General features: G+C 39.3%; 2 pseudogenes; both read left to right on the top strand.

Moving 5' to 3' along the window:
• Positions 1 to 7,328: 7,328 nt before the first annotated feature.
• LOC137948084 (uncharacterized) lies at positions 7,329 to 10,319 on the top strand (annotated as a pseudogene).
• Positions 10,320 to 20,040: 9,721 nt separating this feature from the next.
• Positions 20,041 to 21,330, top strand: LOC137948076 (uncharacterized; annotated as a pseudogene).
• The last annotated feature ends 2,302 nt before the right edge of the window (positions 21,331 to 23,632 follow it).

Genomic DNA, 23,632 nt, shown 5'->3' with positions numbered 1-23,632 from the left:
CCCAATGTAAGGTGAAATGTAAAGAGAAGGCACAAATAACCAAAATATAAATGTGAAAATAAAAAGAAAAATGAACGAACTCCCCTTGGATTGCCTCCCAAACAGCGCCTTTGTTTATTGTCATTGGCTCTACTCAATGCTTCCATAATTATGGGTCATCCCACACTTAGTATTTGGCAACACTCTTGACCTTATCTCTTTGAGCCCTAGACAAACCAGGAGGTAACATATTAATAACCAAATAATTTACAATAGTCGCATACCAAGGTAATGTCACACTCGCGGCGAGCAAGTTCTCATCAGGGAACGTTTCCTTCAAATGAAGTTCATCCTACACATGCTTTTCTTCTTGTTGTGCACTAAGTTTACTGAAGATGATCACAGGTAACGTTCATCCATCTCCAAGGAACACGTACTTGAGGTGACTATGGAAAGGCTTCAAATCTGGACTGGAAGCCTGCAAAACAGAGGGTAAAGGCCTCTCGATACAAACTGGTAATGGCAAATAAAGAACGTCACCTAATAGTTGTAATTGTGGAATATCATTCAACGCTGCAACAATTTCTTGAAAATCAGAACTCAAGGCACTTCTCATTATGTTTCTCAAGATGCTTACTAAAGGCAACTTCCAATTCATCTTTTCTATTAAGTTCAAAAACTTCATGTGCAACAGAATCAAGCACATCAATAAAATAAATAGGATTGTCATCACCAGGATATTTCATGCCATCATAAATGTTAAACTTAACAATTTCACCATCAAATTCCATGGTAAGTGTGCCACTATGAACATCAATCTTAGTCTTGGATTTCTTTAAGAATGGTCTTCCTAACAAAATAGGAGCAGTTTGGTCACCATTTTCCATATCAAGCACATTGAAATCGGTAGGGAAAATCAAGAACATCCTCAAGTACGCCCTTAGGATTGGCATTAGATCTATTAGCCAATTGAATCACAACACCAGTTTTATTCAAAGGTCCAAGTTTCAAATAAGCATATATAGAATATGGCATGACATTAATCGAAGCTCCAAAATCTATCATGGCCTTCTCAAATCTTGTGGTACCTAACGTACAAGGGATAGTAAACATACCTAGATCTTTGCACTGCACAGGGAGTTTTCTTTGAATAATTGCAGAAACATTTTCCCTTACTCTCACCTTCTCACATCCTTTAAGTTTTTGTTTCCTCTTAATTGTGCACATTTCTTTCGGGAATTTAGCATAACAAGGCACTTGTTTAATAGCATCTAAAAGTGGAATTTTACCTCACATCTATGGAAAATCTCATATAAATCTTTATTTTGCTCATATTTTCTAGAATCTGCCAAAGCCTAAGGAAAAACGAGGAACTGGTTTATAATCAGAAAAGGTGGAATACGTCATCATCATTGGGAACGTTCCTGTCTGCAATGACGTTTTTCTCATTATCTTGTTCCGACGATGTAGTGGTTGCCTTTATTGGAATCTCAACCACTTTACCACTTCTCAAAAAGATTGCACTCGCATTTTCTCTTGGATTTACTACCATTTGAGAGGGTAATTTTGTTATGGTCCTGAGGTTAAGTACTTATGCCTTCTGCTCCTAACAGGCTGGTCTTTTGAGTAGTATTGGCTTGGTGCTTAACATTTGGTATCAGAGCAGGCACTACATCCCGACTTCAAGTCCCCGTATGCACAGGTGGACCGCATGCCCCTGGCGGGGTTCCGTAAGGGAGTATGGGCTCCTGACCCAGTCCTCGTTGTTGTGTTAAGGCCGCCATGGTCATCGGTTCAGGAGCGCGGGTGTACTGCTATGGTCCTGGGGTTAAGTACCTATGCCTTTCGCTCCTAACAGGTCGGTCTTTTGGGTAGTATTGGCAAGATGCTTAACAAATTTCCCCTAACTTTGCGCCTCTAGCCTACTAATTGTGGTTGCCATCAGATTGCCCAAACTTTGAATACTGGCCCTTGTCTCCTATTGAAATTACAAATTATTAGTGGTAGGAGATTTAACAATATCTTCTAAAGATGTACCAGAATTGGAAGTTTGGCCTGGTTGTTGTCTAGGGGGATATGGTTGCCTATATTGCTGATTAACTTGTGGATTCTCATAGCTAAGGTTGGGATGATCCCTCCATTCCATGTTATACATGTTCTAATAGGGATCATACTTCTTTTACGGTTGTCCAGGAAAACCACCCGCCGCATTCACTTGCTCAGTGGGCTCCTCTTGAAGAGTTGGGCACATATTGGTTGGATGCGCTACTACTGAACAAAACCCACAAGCCTTCGCTGTTTGTGTATTGCCTACAGCCATTTGACGAACAAGAGAAGTTACACTCACAATTTGTTGTTCGCGGGAGGAAATATTTACCTCATTAACAATCTTAGATGGAAGGTCAAGCCTAGTGCCAAATTGTTGAGAATTGGCCGCCATATTTGCAATCAAGTTTCTCACAGCCTCGGGAAAGCTCATCCACTAGCAGTATCAATCATGCTCCTATCAGTGGGTAGAAGGCCCTCATAGAAATACTAGATAAGAAGTTGCTCTCTAATCTGATGATGGGGACAATATGCACATAATTTCTTGAAACGTTCCCAGTATTCGTGTAGGGACTCTTCGTTATGCTGCCTTACACCACAAATTTCTTTCCGAATGTTGGCCGTCCTTGAAGCTGGGAAATATTTCTCCAAAAACAATGTCTTCATCTAATCCCATGTGGTAATACTCCTACCACTTGAGAGTTGTTGTCATGTGGAGGGACACGGTGAAGGAGAAATTTTTTATTACACTTCCAAACAGCTTATAGATCCACTACCTAAATTAATAGGAGTGTCACTACCTACAGAAGATAGGAGTGTGCCGAACATCTAGCATGAGTTGTTTGACTGGATTAAAGCGCAATGTCATATGACTTGAAGTGATTTTATTCTCACTTTTCTTACGCCAAGTGGGCTTCATAAACGAGAGCACCAGCGTGAGGGAGAGTCTTCGAAGATGTGCCACATTATATAAAAAAATATTTTATACATCATTCGCAGCAAGCTGGGAGTTCATGTTGTTCTCCCACCCCCAGCTTGAGGGGAGTGTTGGAAGATGGGCCTAAGCCCATAAGACCAAGGATGACCCACACATCCAAGAGATGTGGAAGATGGTCTTAAGGCCCATATATCAAGGAAAAGGCCCAGAGGCCCATACAATGATGGCAGGATGGTAAATAATCATAGAGATGACATTGATATAATTAGGTTAAAGTTTCAGGGTTAAAACCCTAAACCCTAAGTTCAGGGATATTATTGTAATAAAGTAGTCTCATTAATCTATAAATAGAGCTTCAAGGGGAGGGTTAGGATATCAAGTCCATAACCTCTTCTTCCTCCAGTTTTCTCCCAATGGATCTCTCTCTATTTTTCTCCATGAGCTAAATCCAAAGAGTCCTAAAAATCAACAATTAATCTATAAATTCTGCTTAGGGGGAGGGTTACGACAACAAATCCCTAACCTCTTTCTTCCTCCTGTTTTCTCCCAATGGGTCTCTTTCTCTTTTTCTCTAGGAGCTAAATCCATAGAGTCCTGAAAATCAATAGTGCTTCTTATATTCATGTTGATTATATTGTTAGAAATAAACTTGATGCTAAATCTAAGATATGTTTCTATATTTTCTATGGGGGTACTGAGTTTGGTTATCGCTTATGGGATGACCAAATTCGTAAGGTTACTAGAAGCAAGGACATGATCTTCAATGAAGGTGCCCTGCATAAAGACAGGTTGAGAACAAAGTCTAAGAGCACAAATGATGAAGCCAAGAAGTCTGAAGTGATTCAGTTGAGAGATCTTCCGGTTATTGAGATGGAGAATATTGCTCAAAAAGACCAGAAAATATACCCAAGAAGTAAATAAGAACATTCCTGTGGCTGAACTAAGAGATCTACCAGAACTGGCAGACCACCACAGAGAAACTCCCCTGAGCTGAATTATATTTTGTTGACTAATATTGGTGAACCAAAGATTTATGAGGAAGCCATGCAAGTTGATGAATCAACCATGTGGGAGTTGGTCTAGAGGGATGAGATGGATTCATTGTTATCTAATCAGACATGGTAGTTGACTAAGTTACCAAAATGGAAAAAGGACTTGCATAATAAATGGGTGTACCAAATAAAAGATGAATATGATTGCAACATGTGGTACAAGGCAAGACTGGTAGTAAAAGACTTTCAATAAAAAGAAGGCATTGACTAAACTTTGATTTTGTTTCCAGTAGTGAAATTGACTACTATTAGAATAGTGATTGGACTAGTGGAAAATGAAGACTTGCAATTGGAGCAGTTGGATGTAAAGACAACCTTTCTTCATGGTGATTTGGAGGTAGAAATTTACATGATGCAGCCATAGGGTTTCATTGCATAGGGAAAGGAGAAAATAGTGTGAAAACTTCAAAAGAGCTTGTATGGTCTTAAAGAGGCTCCAAGACACTGGTATAAGAAGTTTGACACCTTTATGAGTAGTAATGGTTGCTTGATGTGCCAGGCAGATCATTATTTTTATGTGATGAAGCTTGATGACTCCTACATCATTCTACTGCTATATGTTGATGACATGTTGATAGAAAATGCTTGCAAATAGGAAATAAATAAGTTGAAAAGGGAGTTGTCCAAGAAGTTTGCAATGAAGGATTTGGGTGCTGCAAAACAAATCATTGGGATGAGGAGTACTAGGGACATTGATGCCTTGAAATTGTCACAAGAAGAATATGTGAAGTTTTTGAGCAAATTCAACATGAATGATACAAAACCAGAGAGTACTCCTTTGGATAGTCACTTTAGGCTATCTAAGCAGCAGTCACCTTCTATAGAGCATAAACGAGCCTACATGGCCAATGTGCCTTACGCTTCTGCTATTGGCAGTCCCATGTATGACATGGTATGCACTAGACCAGACATAGCTCATCCTGTGGGAGTTGTCAGCATATATATGAGTAATCCAGGTAAACAACATTGGGAAGCAGTGAACTGGATTCTTATGTATTTGAGAGGCACTGTAGACTCCGCCATATGTTTTAGAAAGTCAGACTTGGGATTGCAAGGTTATGTAGATGCTGACAAGGTTGGACACATTGATGGAAAAAAGAGTATCATTGAATATGTATACACATTGGGTGGTACAACACTTAGTTGGGTCTCTATGTTGCAGAAGATAGTTACTCTTTCCACTATTGAGGTAGAAAATGTCATTGTGATCGAAGCAACAAAAAGATAGTATGGTTGCAGTCTTTCTTGGAAGAATTATGTCTCAAGCATGGGACGAATGTGTTGTATTGCGACAGTCAGAGTGCTATTCATTTAGCAAAGAACCTTGTTTATCATGCCAAAACAAAGCACATACAAGTGCATTACCACTTCATTAGATTGATAATTGAGGATGGAGTATTAGCACCTGAGAAGACTCAAGGGACTCAGAATCCGATTGATATGTTGACAAAGATTGTTACGATCGAGAAACTAAAGTTGTGTGCAACTTCAGTTGGACTTCTCTCTGAGGATAGAGAAGTTGTTGCCATTGCAGAGGAGATATTGATGATGGATTAGTCTCCAAGTGGGAGATTGTTAAGTTGTGGAGCCTAATCAACGCCTTACGTTGACTCAATATACGGATTGACCTTAGAGGTAATGTCATCGTGGGGGTTGAAAAGGGGGTGGGGAGCCCCCCTCTCTGGTATCAACTGATAAGATTAAAGCATCTTGTACCTCTTCAGTCATCACATTTTCAGCATCACTTTTCTTTTTATCCTTCTTCGGAGTTCTGCAATTCTTCTTTATGTGACTAGACTTGCCACAATTCCAGCATTCTACATTCCTTCCGAATTTGGAGTTTCTTTTAAGATTCCTTGACTTCCCTCTACCATTGCTCTTGTTGGAATTCCTCAAAAGTTCATGCTCCCAGTATGGAGTATTAGCACCTGAGAAGACTCAAGGGACTCAGAATCCGATTGATATGTTGACAAAGATTGTTACGATCGAGAAACTAAAGTTGTGTGCAACTTCAGTTGGACTTCTCTCTGAGGATAGAGAAGTTGTTGCCATTGCAGAGGAGATATTGATGATGGATTAGTCTCCAAATGGGAAATTGTTAAGTTGTGGAGCCTAATCAACGCCTTACTTTGAACGACTTACGTTGACTCAGTATACGGATTGACCTTAGCGGTCATTGTTGGGGTTGGAAAGGGGACGGGGAGCCCCCCTCCCAAGTATCAACCGATTAGATTAAAGCATCTTGTACCTCTTCAGTCACCGCATTTTCAGTATCACTTTTCTTTTTATCCTTCTTTGGAGTTCTGCAATTCTTCTTTATGTGACTAGACTTTATACAATTCCAGCATTTTAAATTCCTTCCGAATTTGGAGTTGCTTCTACAATTCCTTGACTTCCCTCTACCATTGCTCTTGTTGGAATTCCTCAAAAGTTCATGCTCCTAGTATGGACATTTAGGGCAGCATTAGATGTCGACGATTCTCCAACGTCCATTCTAAGAACTTCCTCTGCGAGAATGGTATCATAAATATCATTAAAGATCAACTTACCATTGCCTACAGAGTTGCTAACCGCAGCCCTCATAGGCTCCAAAAAATTTGGCAGAGATGCCAAAAGAATTAAAGCATGAACCTCATCATCAAATTTAATTTGAATGGAGGTCAATTGATTGACAATAATTTTAAACTCTTTCAAATGCAATGCCATTGATGTATTTTTTGTCATCTTTAAATTGAATATTTTTTTCATGAGATGTACCTTATTATTTGCAGAAGGCTTCTCATACATGTCATTGTTATGGACTAATTAGAGGTTTATTTGCAATTTCTATTCATTAGGGGTTTATTTTCAATTTCTATTCATTAGGGGTTTATTTGTAATGTGTTGAACTTATGGCCGTTGGCATGTTTTCCCTAACTCCCTATATAGGGATGTGAGATGAATGAAGAAAGTAAGCATTGAATCAAATAGTTGTTAGCAAGGTCAGATTCTCCCTTCTAAGGTCTAGGTTGGATTCTCCCTTCTAAAGTCTAGGTCGGATTCTCCCTTCTGAGGTCTAGGTCGGATTCTCCCTTTGAGGTCTAGGGTTGAGCTCCCTTCGAGGGCTCAAAACATCACAGCAATCCTCCCAATTCATTGTCTTCCTTGCGTGTTAGATCCGGGGCATAAAATCTTGGTATCAGAGTGGGCACACGATGGGCCACGAAGACCCATGGTTGACGATGCACAGACGAGTCCGTGAAATAGCTATAGATGGCTTTGCAGTGGACGAGATACAGTATTGGCGTGATGCATGCGTGAAGTATTGAGTAACAATGGAGTATCGAGAGGCATTCGCTGGAGAAGCTGTCTCCGACGGGAAAGCTGGTGACCAAGTAACCACTTTGTCCCGTCTACCAGCCAAAGCCTCTACGTGGGATTTGGGGTCAATCTCAGATCCGGAGGAGCAGAGAGGCTTTCTGTCACCACAAATTAAGATTTTCGTGCACGGAATTTCAAAGCAGAACAACGACAACGATTATGGAAAATCGGAGGGGTTTTCGGCTACCACATCATCGACATTGGTCAGATTGGGGGAGACTTCAAATCCGGAAGCACACCAACACGACTCACGACGAGCGGAACCCCATCCCGATCTTTAAAAGGAATATCTTCCGGCAACTATTTCAACTGGGACATCAGATAGCGGCGACCCCAAATCGTGCCCACCGGAGGGGTTTTTCCCCACCCCTGTCTCCCACGAAGCCATACATCTTCCACCGACGACGCAAACCATGGCACTGGCTGAACTGGCAGTTTATGGGGCACAAATTCCGCCGAACGGGCCGACAAGTGCTAGCCATATTTGCCACATTAGCGCAGGTTTGCCTTTCCTTTCGCCACCGGACACTGAGGAGGCTCCGTCGGCGCCATCGGAAACAAATCCAGTGGGCTCTGGCTTCTAGATTCTCATTCTTAGCCTCAACCTTGCCCTTGGAAGCCCAACGGGGAACCATATCCAACAAATTTTGGGTTAAGATTTTGAAACACCATCTATTTTTAGTTCAAATCGGTGGTTCCATGCAGTTGAAGGGCCTCCAAGGTGCTGACCTGCAGCAACGCTGCTCGGAAATTGGGAACGAAGGCTCTCTGTTTCGGGAAGCCACAAATCAGAGCCCAAATGCAGGAATTTTGGCTTGGGTCTATGCAAGTCGAGATCAAAATTTTGGAAGGATGCAGGAAGTAAAACTAATTTTTTGGGGACCTCGGGGAAATTTTTTTTGGTGGGTTTGTTTTTCTATGGATGCGTACAATACCTGTGCAAAGGTGAATTGTCAAATTGCAGAGGGAGGGTTTCCTTTTCTGGATCCCAAGGAGATAGAATTCTTTTGGGTAGTCAATTTGAAGCTAAAACTTGGATGGAAGGTCTTTGTTTCAAAGACTAAGGCTTCTGGTGTTCCAACTAACTATGAATTGCATAAAACTGTTCTTGGAGATGGCCATGTTGTGAATGTTATTGACACTCTTGGGCTATTTGATACGGTGTTGATTCAAATGGACATAGTAAAAGAGCTTGTTGGATGCCTTGCTTTATCAAAGGATGGAATTCATGCTGTCCTTCTGCTTTTCTCAATTGGAAACCGGTTTTCAGAGGAAAAAACCCTGCCTTTCAAAGCCTTAAGCAAAACTTTGTCAATCCAGAAGGTGTGGTTGCCCAGAAGATTGTTGTCCAGAAAAATAGTCAAAGAGGAGTACATTTTCGATGTGCAGGTCCTCAGGAGAAGATCTATTTCGACGTCAAGGCTTGCATTGTCACATGTGGTGGCTTATTCCCTAGTATTCATACAGTTATTCAAGAGATAGTATGTGGTTTGAATATTATGTATGGAGTGAATGACATCCTTGGTATTCAGGGAGGATATAGAGAATTTTACTCCAAAAATACCATTCCATTGACACCAAAGGTTGTGAATGATATTCACAAACGTGGTGGGACCTTCCTTTGTACCTCACGGGGAGGTCACGATACAATGAAAATAGGTGACGACATACAGGACCGGGACATTAATCCGGTTTACATAATTGGAGGTAATGGAACCCAAAAAGGAGCATATGCATTATGTGAGGAAATTGAGAAATGCAGGCTCCTGGTAGCTGTTGCTAGAATCCCTAAAACTATTGATAATGACATTGTAGTGATCGACAAATCCTTAGGTTTTGACACAGCTATAGAAGAGGCTAGAGGCCTATTAATGCTACACATGTTGCAGTTGAAATTGTGAAACTTATGGGTCGTTACAGTGGGTTTATAGCTAGGTATGCTACTTTGGCAAGCCGAGATGTGGATTATTGCTTAATTTCGGAGTCATCCATTTTACTTAGAAGGGGAAAGTGGACTTTTTGAATTTGTCGAGCAGCGAATTAAAAAAAATGGGCATATTGTCATTGTGTTAGACGAAGGTGCTGGGCAGGAGTATGTTGCTCACAGCATGAGTCATATGGATACAAAAGATGCATCAGGGAATCGTTTACTCCTTGATGTTGGCCTCTGGCTGTCTCAAAAAGTCAAGGATTATTTCTCAAAAAGCCAGAAGACAACAATAAACTTGAAGTATATTGATCCAACTTACATGATCCGTGTAATTCCTAGTAATGCATCAGACAACATCTACTATACTCTTCTTGCACATAGTGCTGTTCATGGAGTCATAACCGGATATCTTGGCCAGGTGGTGATTGGCATGGATGTCACTGCATCTGAGTTCTCTGACCATAAGGATAAGTCATATGATTTGAATTTCAAAGAGTCAAACCATGATAGCTCTAAGAAAATTTTAGGAGACAACTTGAAGACTGTCTACAAGTCCTTTGTGACCTACTACCCACTTGTGTCTATTGCGGATCCATTTGCTAAGGCTGATTGGGAACATTACAACAAGCTAACAAAGGAGCTTGGGGAGAAAGTGCAAAGTGTTGGAGATCATTTTCTTCTTACTAACCCAAAGCGTGTGGAGAAAGCAATCCAGGACAAGGTGTGCAATGATCTTCTGTTGAAGGTCAACCATATTGGCTCTGTGACAGAGAGCATTGAGGCTGTTCAGATGTCCACACGTGCTGGCTGGGGTGTGATGACAGGTCACAGGAGTGGTGGAACCGAGGATCTCGTTATCGCTGATATGGTCGTCGGTTTGTCAATAGGTCAGATCCAGACAGGAGCCCCATGCCGGTTTGAGCGCCTTGCCAAAGATGACCAGCACCCTCCCCAGGTTTTGTGGGCTGTTACCACCAGTTATGAAACCTGGTTTTGGAACTGCTGCATTGCATGATACTAACATAAGAGAGAATTGTAGTGATGAAGTTACCAAAAAAAAAAAATCCTGCTCCTCTGCTTGGTTGCTCTACTTTTGTAGTCCAGCGTGCTGACACCGATACTGCGGTTGCCACTTTACATGGACCCAGCCTTCGGCACTAGCACACCATCCTACATTCGAGCTTGAGAGCAAGTCGTTCTCTAGGAGGGGAGTAATGTTATGGACTCATTATGGGTTTATTTGCAATTTCTATTAATTAGGGGTTTATTTGTAATTTGTTGAACTTATGGCCTTTGGCATTTTTTCCCTAACTCCCTATATAGGGACGTGAGATGAATGAAGAAAGTAAGCATTGAATCAAATAGTTGTTATCAAGGTCGGATTCTCCCTTTTGAGGTCTAGGTCGGATTCTCCCTTTGAGGTCCAGGGTTGAGCTCCCTTCGAAGGCTCAAAATATCACAGCAATCCTCCCTATTCATCGTCTTCTTGCATGTTAGATCTAGGGTGTAACAGTCATATAGAATCTTCAACATCCCTGTTGTGGTTTTCTCCGATGCCACATTGTGAGCAACATTCTTTGATTGTGTTAACCGAACTACTACCAACACCTGTCTATCAAGGTGATTCCACTCATCATCTTTCATACCTTCTGGTTTTGTATCCAGAAGTAGTGCGTGCAAATTTTTACTGTACAGATAATCTTCAATTTGCATCATCCAGCATGCCAAATCCATACCATCGAACTTGTTGATTCCAAATGTCGATCCTTCTCTTCCAACCATTGCTCTCAATCATGAACCAAAGTTCTAATACCACTTGTTAGGAACTAGATGCCTTAATAATCATGGGAGAAAGGAAAAGCAAGCAACAAAAAAACAACAAGATTTATATAGGTTCGCCTCAAGGTGAGACTACATCCTATCTTTCGCCATTGTAGTAATCCACTATGAAGATTAAATAGTTTACAAGATAAATAGCACACACTTACAGGTGTTTTTTTCTAACCTCTCTCTCGGGTCGCACCTCAAGATGCTCCTTGGATGAATGATTAAAACCTAATAGTGCCCCCCCTCTCCCTCCCCAACTATAAAGAGAAAATTAGGGCAACCAGATTACAAGTGTAAAATTCCAAAACTGCCCTTCATGAAACAACAGTTAATATATCGTGGACCTGACGTGGACTCCATCCCCACACCCCCGAGAGGGGGGCTCCCCTCCCTCCTACCAACCCCACGACGACCTTATCGTGATGGTCACTCAATGTAGGGTGCTGATTAGGCTCCACAACTTCACAGAGTTTCCGGATCCTAAGTCTCCCTTTCCCTATTCCATTTGGTCCACAGTTCGATACTTAGCCCATTGCTCTAAGAAAATAACCTCGTACTTGCACTACTTCTCGTCCTATATCTAACTTTATGTCTCACCATCGCTTGTCTTCTGCATGTTATCAGTTCCTTGCATCTCTTTCTTCCATCTCTATCCCGCAATACTATCAGAAGGCCCTGAATCATCCAGGATGGAGAGCGGATATGGATGAGGAAATGCAAGCCTTATATGTAAACCAGACATGGAACTGCTTCCAATAGGTAAGAAACTAATGAGCTGTAAATGGGTTTTTACCATCAAACATAATCCGAATGGGGTTCGTTTCTCACCTAAAGGCCCGCCTCATCAGTAAAGGGTACACTCAATGTTATGGAGTGGTTTATGAGGAGACCTTCTCTCTTATTGCGAATTTAAATTTGGTATGTATCCTATTATCACTTGCCACTAACTCTTCATGGCCCGTCTATTAACTCGATGTCAAAAAAAATTTCTTAAAATGGTGATATACGCGAGGAAATTTATATGATTCAACCACCTAGTTATGCGGTTGAGGGGGAGTCCGTATGCCGCTTAAAGAAGTCCTTATATGAGATTAAAAAGTCCCCTTGGGCCTGGTTTGATAAATTTAGCCAAACACTACTACAGTTTGGATTTCATCAGTGCTAAATAGATCATTTGGTATTTATTAAAGATACCTCTAAAGGAAAGATATTATTGGCTATGTTTGTTGATGATATTATCTTAACCGATGATGATGCGAATAGCATACAAGAAGTAAAAAACTTGATATGTCATTAATTTAAAACTAAAGATCTTAGACTTCTAAATTATTTTTTGGGCATAAAAGTTCTTCAGTCCAAGTATGGGATAATATTATCTCGGAGGAAGTATGTCTTGGACCTCCTCGAAGTACGGGAATGATGGGTGCCGCCTAACTGACACACCTATGGATGTTAATATTAAATTATGTGCAAGTTTTGGAGAAGATATTGATATTATGCAAACTTATCTACCTCACTATAACTAGACCAAACATATCATATGTCATAAGTGTGATGAGTCAATACATGTATAGACCACAACTTACTTGTTAGCAAGCCATGGAAATGATATTATGATACTTAAGAGGAACCCCTGGAATAGGATTGATTTATAAGAAAAATGGCCACTTCAACATAGAAGGTTTCTTAGACGCAGATTGGGCTGGATCACTTGATGAGAGGAAGTCCACTTTAGGATATTGCACTCTTGTTGGAAGGAACCTGGTTAGGTGGAGAAGCAAGAAGCAAAATATGGTTGTGAGATCTAGTGTAGAAGCAAAATATGGTTGTGAGATCTAGTGTAGAAGCAAAATACAGGGCTATGGCTCACACAGTCAGTGAACTCCTATGGATTAGGTCTCTTCTTACCAAATTAGGATTTTATAAATATGGCTCACACAGTCAGTGAACTCCTATGGATTACTTGTCTATTTATATATTTTCTCTTATAATGTTGTAGCCCTAAGGGCATTGTAAAAACTATAAATAGAGGCCCTTGGCTAAGAGGTACATCATTACGTTCTCTCCTCTCTTTTCAAATTCGTAAAAACTCTCCTCTCCCTTCTCGTGTATGTCCATCTCTAAAATCTCCCTCCTTTCTCTCTTCTTCTCCTTTTTCTTCCTCTTCTCTCCCACTTTGGTTCGAGATCATTAGGATGGAGTCCTAAATTCTACACTTGGGTCTGGGTACCATTATCTATAGTAACAAAATTATGGGGAATACATGGAGATGGAAAATTAGCATATGTTTGTTACTTGAGAGATGTTTGGACGCCCTGGAGTCTATTATCCAAGATGAAGAGTAGGAAGTGGAAGAAAGCATACCTGAAGCAATAGTGGTAAAGATGTAAGGGAAGACCACATGAATGACTTCATTTTCTAAAATGTTTCATAGTATTCATGAGTGAGACTCATCTTCTTGGTTTGTGATTCATCTTTTTCTTCTCGTTTATCATTGGTAACGGATGCTGGACTAGTTGTGGCCCATTCTGGTTTGCCATGAAGCTTCCAACAAGTTTCCACAAGGTGGTTTTGACCACCACAATAAGTGCATATTCGAGATTGTGTACGAGAGTAGCTAGGATCAGTTCTACCACCTCTTGTTTGGCATCCTCTAGAATTTCTGTTGTGGCCTTAGTTGGAGGATGATGTACCTCTATTACCTAAATACATATTAGATGAAGCACCATTATTTGAGTTAAAAGATAGATCAAGGATTCACAGCAATGTAGCACTTATATCATCAAATGACAGAAGTGCAAAGGAACTAACTTCAAGGTATGGTTTGATCTTTTTCAAACAAATTGTTGCCACTAAACCATCCCTTTTCTTTTCTTGAACTGAAATATCGATGGAGTATGGTTGGGTTATCTTCCACTCTTGAAGTAAACCTCAAAATCAAGCCAAATATTCATGAATTATCTCATTTTTTAGTATTGAGTATGTTTTTCAATACATCAAATAACTTTTGTAAAGTGTCATACTAGGGTATAACTTAGTACAAGCATAATTTGTTTTACTGATTCTAAGTGGACAACATAGTTGGATACATGTTCTTCCATACTATTAATAAGCCAAATAATTACCAAATTTTCATCCTTAACCCACTTTAGATAGGATTGACTTTCTTCATCAATTGGGTGAAGGCTTGGTTAAGTGACCGTGAAGGTCTCGAGTAATAAGAAACCTTCAAGCCGATTGAGACCAACTAAGATAATTGGATAATACTCTTAAGGGAATGGTAGTAATTTTGAGTATGTTACTCTTACTACTTGTATTTCCTTCAGCCATCTTAATTTAATAAATGCTTAGGAAAGCACAAACAAGAAGAGTTGTAATTCCAATTGAGATTCAATCAAACTAAAATCCCAATTTAGATGGCACAATTGCTATAATCCACTATTTAAGAGCTGATTGGGACTGAAGTAAGGTCACTTTGTAACGCTTGTGAACCACTTAAAGAAATGATTTTCTGTCCAAATAAATTGGTAACCCGAGTAAGGGAATTTTCCTCCCAATTTTTAACCCCAGAAGGACTTTTAAGGTTTCAAAAAAATTCGAACTTGTATTCAAATTGAGACCTCAATATTGGGAAGCTCATGTTTGCCAAAAACAATCCACAATTAAAATTTGAAAATAGTCCTCTTAATCAAATTTGAACAACCTTCTTTCAAATACTACCCACTTTCAAATAAAGATAATTTCTTATCCACTATATTAGCCACTAAATCAGGCTCCAAACACACAAAAAATTGTGCCCTAAGTGAATTAAATCAATTACTCATTCAATATCCATTCAAATCCTTTTTTTCTTCAAAAACTCAAGAACTCGTGACTGGTTCTTCACCCAAGCATGGCTTAACTTTTCCTTTTGATAGGTATCATATTTATCACTTAGAAAGACACATTTCCCTTACTAATTTCCAAAAAATCCTTTAGGCAATGAAATTGCTCATAAGTCTTAAAGGATTAGAGAAGGAATTAGAAATTTAAAAAATTCATAAATCACCAAAACCAACTGCTCTTTGATATAAAAAATAGTCCCACAAATAATTTCTTTATGTTTGGAGAATCCGTGTACCATAAGTCATAAAACAACTTGATTTAATCGAAAAAAACCATAAATCATAAAACAACTTGATTTAATCCAAAAAAAAGTCAAGTAAACCACTGGTCTTGAATAATGAGAGATAAAACTAAGTTTCATACAAGTCACATATTATTCTTCCATCATATAACCATCAACTTCGTAATCAATAGGTCTTCATAAACTTGTAGGCAACCAATCTTGATCAAAATTGTAATATTTGAGTGCAATAAGATTAAGGTCATAATATTCTTTAAACACTAAGTATTAGCTTTCGTAACTTCTCATATGAAAGCCTTTTGTTTATTTATGTAACATAGAGATTAAGGGCTCAGTACATTGTATGAATGAATGGAAAAACTAACTAGAAATCACTTATCTTTCCATGGTTCAATCTCTTCTTCAAAAGTACCTTGCATGAAACATTCAAGGTTCTTAAACATGACTTCAAAATGGGAGTCCTAAATCCTTAGCTCTGATACCATGTAGAATTTAGAACTCCTTCATTTTGATCTCGAGCAAAAGGAGAGAAGGGGAAGAAGGAGAGGAAGAAGAGAGAGAGGAGAGAGAGTTTTGAAATCGGATTCAAAGAGAAGGGCAAGGAAAATTTGGATGAGTTTGAAAAGTCAAGAGAGAACTTAATACTCTACCTTTTAGCCAAGGGCCTCTATTTATAGTTTTTTGTGTGTATGTTACAATTACTATAATGCCCTTAGGGTTACAACCTGATGAGAGAAGAGACATAAATTGACAAATAATTACAACTTCATGCCATCTTTATGAGAAGTCTTCTTATTTACCAATATGCCACCTCTTAGACGTGAGGGCTTTCTTCCTTGGACGAGAACCCACAAGACCAAAATATTGATGAGAACCCACAAGATACGAATAACTAAGAGGAACCTACTATGGAGCCAAATAACTAAAGGTTCATGGCTGCTCACCCTCTAGATCAAATTGTTGACCCCCAAGGAAAAATTGGAATTAGAAGAGCAAATCATGAAGTCATGGAAAATATTGCCTTCATTTCTTAAATAGAACCCAAGTGTTTTGCCAGGCCAAAAATGATGATTTTTGGCAAATAATAATGCAAGAAGAGCTTAATCAAATTTGAAATGAATATTGCCTAGACTCTAGTACCTGGACCCCAAAATCAACAAATGAAAGAAACTAAATGGGTTTAGAAACAAAATTGATGAAGAAAATAAAACTGTGAGAAACAAAGCTAGTTATTGCCAAGGGTTATAACTAGGAAGAAGGAATAGATATTTAAGAAACTTATGCACCCATGATGAGATTAGAAGCAATTAGAACCTTCTTAGCCTATGCTTATAATAAAGCTTCAAGTTGTGCCAAATGGTTGTGAAAAGTGCATTCTTAAATGGGTAGATACAAAAAGAAGTTTATGTAGACAACCCAAAGGTTTCAAAGACTTGAGTAAGTCAAACCATGTATACAACTTGCATACAACCTCATAGGGTTTGAAGCAAGCTCCTAGAGCATGGTATGAAAGACTTAGATAATTCTTAGAAAAGAATGGATACAAAAAAGGTAGTGTGGACAATTCACAAAGAGTCACGATCAAAACTTGATTATTGTCCAAGTCTATGTGGACGAAATCATATTTGGGTCTACCAACACCTCACTATGTGAAGAATTCACTAAAGTAATAAGAATGAATTTCAAATGGGTTTGATGGGTGAACTCACACTCTTCCTTGGACTACAAGCGATGCAAACCAAAAATGGAACATTGATAAATGATGACAGGTTGGGACACCATGATGAACGAGCTTATTATTACATTTATGTTACATCACCATGATGGAAGAACTTATTACTGCATCTATGTTAAATACCCCTCTGAATTGGCATTTATTACTCCTACCACTTGAGAGTCGTTATATTGTGGAGGGACACAGTGATGGATGAGTTTTATTACACTTCTATGCATTGCGTAGAGAACCACTACCTACAAAAGACAGGAATGTGCCCTACATGAGTATGGAGCAATATCATATGTCTTGGAGTTGATAATGTCGAAGATACACAACCAAGTAATAAAAATGCAAACAATTAAAAACTGCATCAAAATAGGATATCGATACTTTGAACGAGCATATCATAGAATGATTAAGACTGAATAAAAATAATTGATTATAAGAGAAATTTTCCTAAAAAACTATGACTCTATGAGAAGAAGAAACTCAATTCAAATCAATCCATGGAGAGATGACAAGAGAGAAAATAGGAAAAGGAGAGATTGTCAGCAGAACTGACCTTTAGTACTTTTGATATTGATATCTCCCACAATATATCTCTAAATCACAAATGGTTTATTTTTCAAGACACTACACTCAAATATCTTTAATTTGATGCCTAATTTGACATAAAAACCTTCATTCTTGAATCTTTTCTCACCACTTGATTTACTTCATTCCGTAGCATGACCTAGCTTATTCCAATGAGAATATCTCCTTACATATAGATCAGAATGATTGGAAAGTTGCTCCTTATGAAACTAGAATTCAATATTTTTTATTAAATTATAATATTATTTCATGAAGTATATTTCTTTTGATAGAAAGAATCTGATAGATTTTGGACTCTATAATCTAACCGAACTGGGTACTCTTTCTTCTTTGGCCAGCATGACCTAATGTATGTTCCGAAATTGAAATCTCCCTCTAAAAACTTTAGATTTAGAATTATTATATTATGTTATAAAATATACTTACATATATTTCTTTTGACATGTAATTCTCCATATAAAGTCTTGTTCTTGATGGTATAAAACACCTCAAAAAATTGAAGCTTTATGTAGTTGTTCAAATCTCTCTCGTAATTAGACCTTTTTTTGCTTCAAATATCAATTTCACTCTAAAAAAATTCTGATCTCCAAAATTCCTTATGAGTTGTAAATTAGACTCAAAGACCATTCCGTCAACATATAATTTGAAATATGAAAGCTTTAGTATAGAGGTGTGAGTGTTATGAACTCAAAAGCAAGATGAGTCATGTAGAGACGTCATGGCTGAGTCAGTTACTTAGTCAGTAAGTTAAGTCAATTACTTAGTCATTAAATTTATTTACTGTAAATGCCATGGAGGAGCAAATCTGTGATTTTTTCTTGAACCTTGTTGATGTGATCCCTATGTTAACGACTCAATAGCTAACCGAGTCATCCAAAGGGTGCACTAAGTCACTGAGTTAATTGCTTTATTTCCATATTGTTTTAAATTCGTTTTAATACATTATTTAAGTTAAATTGCCACAACGGCAGAATTGTAAACTTAAACAAACTATGTTGGCGTCAACCCTACTTAGAGGGGAAAGAGAATGAGAAAAGGCAAGTCTTGAATTAGGTTAAACAGGGTTCAGAGTTCTCCTTGACGAGCTCTAGGTCCAGGTTCCCTCTTGAATCTGAATTTCTTTCTTCTCTTTTTGATTTTCTGTTTTACAATACTCTTCACCGAGAATAAGGAAGGATTCTTCCCCTTTTCCGAGTTCAACAAGAGGCATTTATCCTCTATTCAGGGCACAACAGTAAGAGAGGAATTTCCTTCTCTTTTTCCAAGCAAAGCTAGAGGCTTTCCTAGCCTCAAGACTGAGAGCAGCAAGGCCAGAGGTTCTCCATTCTCTAAACTAGAAAGTAGCAAGATTAGGGACTCCTAACCTCTAATCCGTGGACTGCCCAAGTTAGAGGCTTCTCAGCCCCTAATCCGGACAACAGCAGGAAGGGACCTAACCCCTCTCAGCCATGAGCAACAAGGGGCCATCCCCCACGTTTCCGTGAGCAGAAAGAGGCTTCCCAGCCCTTACCTCCTAACCGAGAGCAGCAGCTCTCTGTTACAACTCTGGATTCACCAATCCTACGCTGAGTTACTCGATCCTTGACAAGGGACTATAACACCCTATTTAGAGGTGTAAGGAATGGAAAAGAAAAAAGTCTGACTTTAGGTTAAACAAAGGGTTTTGAGTTCTCCTAAACGAGTTCGAGGGTGTGTATTCTCCTCAATGAACCTAGGATTTTTAAGCTTCCCTTTGGCTTAATTCTTCTCTTTTCTTTCTCTAAAAATCACTGTGTTAGATCGAGACCGTAACAACTTGGTATCAGAACGGGAACAATAAGTGAAAATCACTGTGTTTGATCGAGACCGTAACAACTTGGTATCAGAACGGGAACAGTAAGTGATTCTTCGTTCCAAAAAAATTCCCCTCCCCCCCCTTCTCACGGCAACGTCCCCCGGAACTCGAGCTTCCTCTGTCTCGGCGAATCACCTAACTTCTCCAAGCTTCTCTGACCGAAGAAGCACCATGTGGCTGTTGTTTGTTCGCCATCGGCAACAAGTCAGGCTCAACTTCGTCATGGGGCATAAAAAATTTCTACCCAGCAGATTCAATTCTATCTACCCCTACAGAAATCACGACTTATGTCAAGCAACAGCGAAGCTACTTCCCAAAATTTTTAGACAACTGCTTATTTCTCTTATTCCGGCAGACTGCAGAGCGAATAAAAAAATGGGAGAAATGGAAATGGTGACCACAGTTGGAGAAATGCCGTCGACAACAGGATACCGACTTGAAAGTCTTAAGTGGTAAGTTCCTTCACCGACTTTCTCCGAATTTTGTCTGGGTAGTTGTCAAGTCCCTTGAATTTTTAAGAAAGCACTCTCGAATTGCGTTGAGGGTGTTTCGTTAGGCTGAGAAATAGAGGGGTTACTCGCCAAAGATGGAAGGGATAGTCTTGCTTCCTATTGCATATTATTTGGCTCAGGTTGCTTCATTAGACAGTGGAATTAGAAAACGTCCTAAAATGTTCTTGCAATATTTGGGGAAGACAGGGACAATGGACAAGGCATTGCAGTTGTTCGATGAATTACCCGAGAAAAATGTTAAAACTCACTCATTGAAGGATTTACCTATAAATCCTCTGCTTAGATCAAGTTCTCGAGATGAAAAGTCTGTACCTACAAAGGAGTGGGCTGCGAGTGATACATGTAGATCTAGCTCTCAGAAAGAAAAGCCTACCCGTTTTAAAAAGGTTGCTATAGAGGATAGTTTTGGTTCAAGCTTTAAAGTTGAAAAGCTTGCACAATTGAAAGAATTAGTTGCTACTTGTAAAAATATAATCAGGTTTGAGAACATTACATTCTAGAGGCCCAAGGAAGCCCCTGTGCAGCACCCGAATATGGAACATAGCACTGGGTTGATCCAAGCAATTAAATTTGAGGCAGTTGATTATGACAATAGTGTTGGCTCTGCCTATGGAGGACAAAGATCCATATGCTGCACACCGGATCTTACCAAGTTGGAAGGTTGAAAACAAGGGGAAGTCATTAGAAGATCTGTTGTAGACCCTACATGACCATATGTGCTAAATACACATTTCAGCGGTGATTTACTCTCTACCGAGATGGACCCAGCAGAGGTAGCTATAACAAAGAATGACATTTTACATTTCATGTCTCTTGCTTATTTTCTGCTCAGCATAATTTGGCTATCTCAGTATATGAAAGTTTGTAATGACATACTCAAGATTCAGCATTGTATCACTGTTGTTATTGCACTAGGTTTGTTTGAAATGACCCTTTGGTACCTAGACTATGCATACTTCAATGCAACAGCCAGTTGGGATCACATCTTGGGTGGTTACAGTAGGAGCTATAAGGAAGACAATTTCATGTCTTATTATAGTTTGTGTTTCTATGGGGTATGGCCTCGCCTCAAGGGTGCTTCTAATTGATCTAACATGTTTCCTGGCATCAGAGTTCCTGGATATAACTGAAAATGTGGGGACTATTAATGACATATCAGGGAAGGGAAGACTCTTTCTTGTTCTTCCAAATGTTTTTTTGGATGCATTTCTTATTCTCTGGAATTTCACTTCCCTTTCTAAGACACTAGAAAAGCTACAAGCAAAGAGTTCAGTTAAGCTGGATAATTATAGCAAGTTCACTAATGCATTGGCAGTTGTAGTGATTGCTTCAGTTGCTTGGATTGGATTTGAGGTTTACTTAAGGGCAACAAATCCCATAGTGAACGATGGTTCTGGTGGTGCTGGGATAGCATAACACAAATGAGAATGTGGCCAAACCAAACTACTTCCAATTCCTTACATCATGCTGATTTTCAGGACTCCATCAATTTAGTTCATAGAGAAAAAAATGAGAGAGACCCTCTCCCTGAAGCTCTATTTATAGATTTATTATACTATATTACAATAATACCCCTGAACTTAGGGTTTAGGGTTTTAACCCTGAAACTTTAACTTAATTACATCAATGTCATCTCTATGAGATGACTCTTTATTTACCATCCTATCATCATTGTATGTGGGCTTATGGGCCTTTTCTTTGATCTATGGGCTTTGAGCCCATCTTCTATATCTCTTGGATGCATGGGTCTTCCTTGGTCTTATGGGTTTTGACCCATCTTCTAATACACTTGGATATGTGGGTCTTCCTTAGTCATGTGGGCTTGAGCCCTATCTTCCAACACTCCCCCTCGAGCTCGGGGTGAGAGAACAGCATGAATTCCCAGTTTGCTGCAAATAATGTATAAAATCTTTTTTGTACAAAATGGCACATCTTCCAATATGTTGTTATCTTCCAACACTCCCCCTCATGCTAGTGCTCACGTTCATGAGGCCCAGCTGGCATAATATCAGTGAGAGTAAATCACTCCTAACCGCAAAGACATTGCTCCATACTCCTGTCTTAACCCATGTTGGATGTAGGGCACACTTTCTCTTCAGTAGGAAATGTGTCTATCGGCATTGCTCTGAAGTGTCCACTTCCACCACCGTTTTCCTCCATAGGACAATGACTCTCAAGTGGCAGAGTAATATATGACATTAATAGGAGGAAGTAACATAAATGTAATAGTAAATTCCTCCGTCATGGACTTCCAACCGCAAATATTTTTGATATTTTTTATGGGGAATTAAGTTCATTCGTCATGGACTTCCAACCGCAAATAATTTTGATCTTTTTGACAAGGTATTAAGTTCCTCGGTCATGGACTCCCAACCACAAATAATTTTGATATTTTCGACGGGGGAATTAAATTTCTCCTTTATAGACTCCCTACCACAAATATTTTTTATATTTTTTACAAGGAAAAATAAATAATGGTATGAAGCAACCTCTTCTTCAATAATAATGTCTCATCAATAGAGACTCAGTAGTAGCAGCTAAAATGGGTTTGAAATGGGTTTGGGCCCATTTAACACGAACCAAAATAATCCTTGTAAAATGACCCAAGAAATAATCCAATGTACATATCCATACCACATAATATGTTGATCAAGGAATAATCTGTCAATTTTTCAAAAATAATAATCCAGCCAGAGAAAAACTTTACCGAGTCGCATCGAAATATGTATAAACTTGGGCACATATACCGAGATAAAAAATAAATGGCCCAAGTTAGGTTGACCTGAACCCGAGTTGACCCGGTCCGAGTTGGCCTGGGTTGACTCGGTAAAGAACAGAACATCGGTTTGCTGGGTTGCTCTCGGCCTGGTCTAGGTTGCAATCAGGCGCTGAACCGGTGGGCTTAATTTTTCCTAACGTAGGAAAAATTATCAACAGTGCTTTCATCTTTCTCCCGCGGCTGAACAGAGCTTCCGTCTTCCTCCTATCGACCGGCCGAAAAGAGGAACAGTAGCAGCTTGGAAGAACGAAAAATGTTATCTCCGGAGACAAGCATACAAAATTAATTTGGCAACAGGGTCGTCTTCCCCGCGCTGCTCTGAATAGAGTGGCAGTCATCTTCTTCGGCAACAGCACCAAACTGCTCGTGATAGCATAATCATCCAGAGGCGCTAGCTCCCGAATAACCGGCGATGAAACAGGGAGAATGAAGGTCGATGCCTAAAGTTAGGAATAGTGGAGAGACAAAGGGAGCATCAAGTAAAGCTTACGGCGTCAACAGCTCTTTGCGAAAGGGAGAACCATCAGTGGCGAGTGTTGACGATAGAGAACACTATCAAGCAATCCAACACGATGAAGAGCGTTTTCAATACACTCACAGATGAAGAGCGTCAAGGAAGGCAACTTTCCAGAAAGAAAGATTCCGGACAGAGGACTTGTCGGAAAAAACTTCACTCTGGAATAGACCTTCCAAAAATATATCTTCCTCGCTTACGACAACAAGCGCCAGTAGCAATTAGGAAATAATTTTGTCTTACACGTCTTGATTAGAATGAGTTTCTTGATATAAATTGGAGACTTCAATATATCAAATATTACCAGTTCAGAACAGCAATAATAATACAGATAATTGAAGATACCAAGCAGCAGGACGATAACATGGAATTATTTTCTGGATTAACGATCAGAATTAGAGCAAAAAAACTACCGCATAACAGAG

This window comes from Aristolochia californica, unplaced genomic scaffold (assembly GCF_029961685.1).
Source record: "Aristolochia californica isolate CCGP_79_NKW_82.1479 unplaced genomic scaffold, dmAriCali1.0.hap1 SCAF_1, whole genome shotgun sequence".
Classification (NCBI taxonomy): domain Eukaryota; kingdom Viridiplantae; phylum Streptophyta; class Magnoliopsida; order Piperales; family Aristolochiaceae; genus Aristolochia; species Aristolochia californica.
The sequence above is the reverse complement of the archived record's forward strand: the minus strand, read 5'-3'. Positions and strand labels throughout refer to the sequence as shown.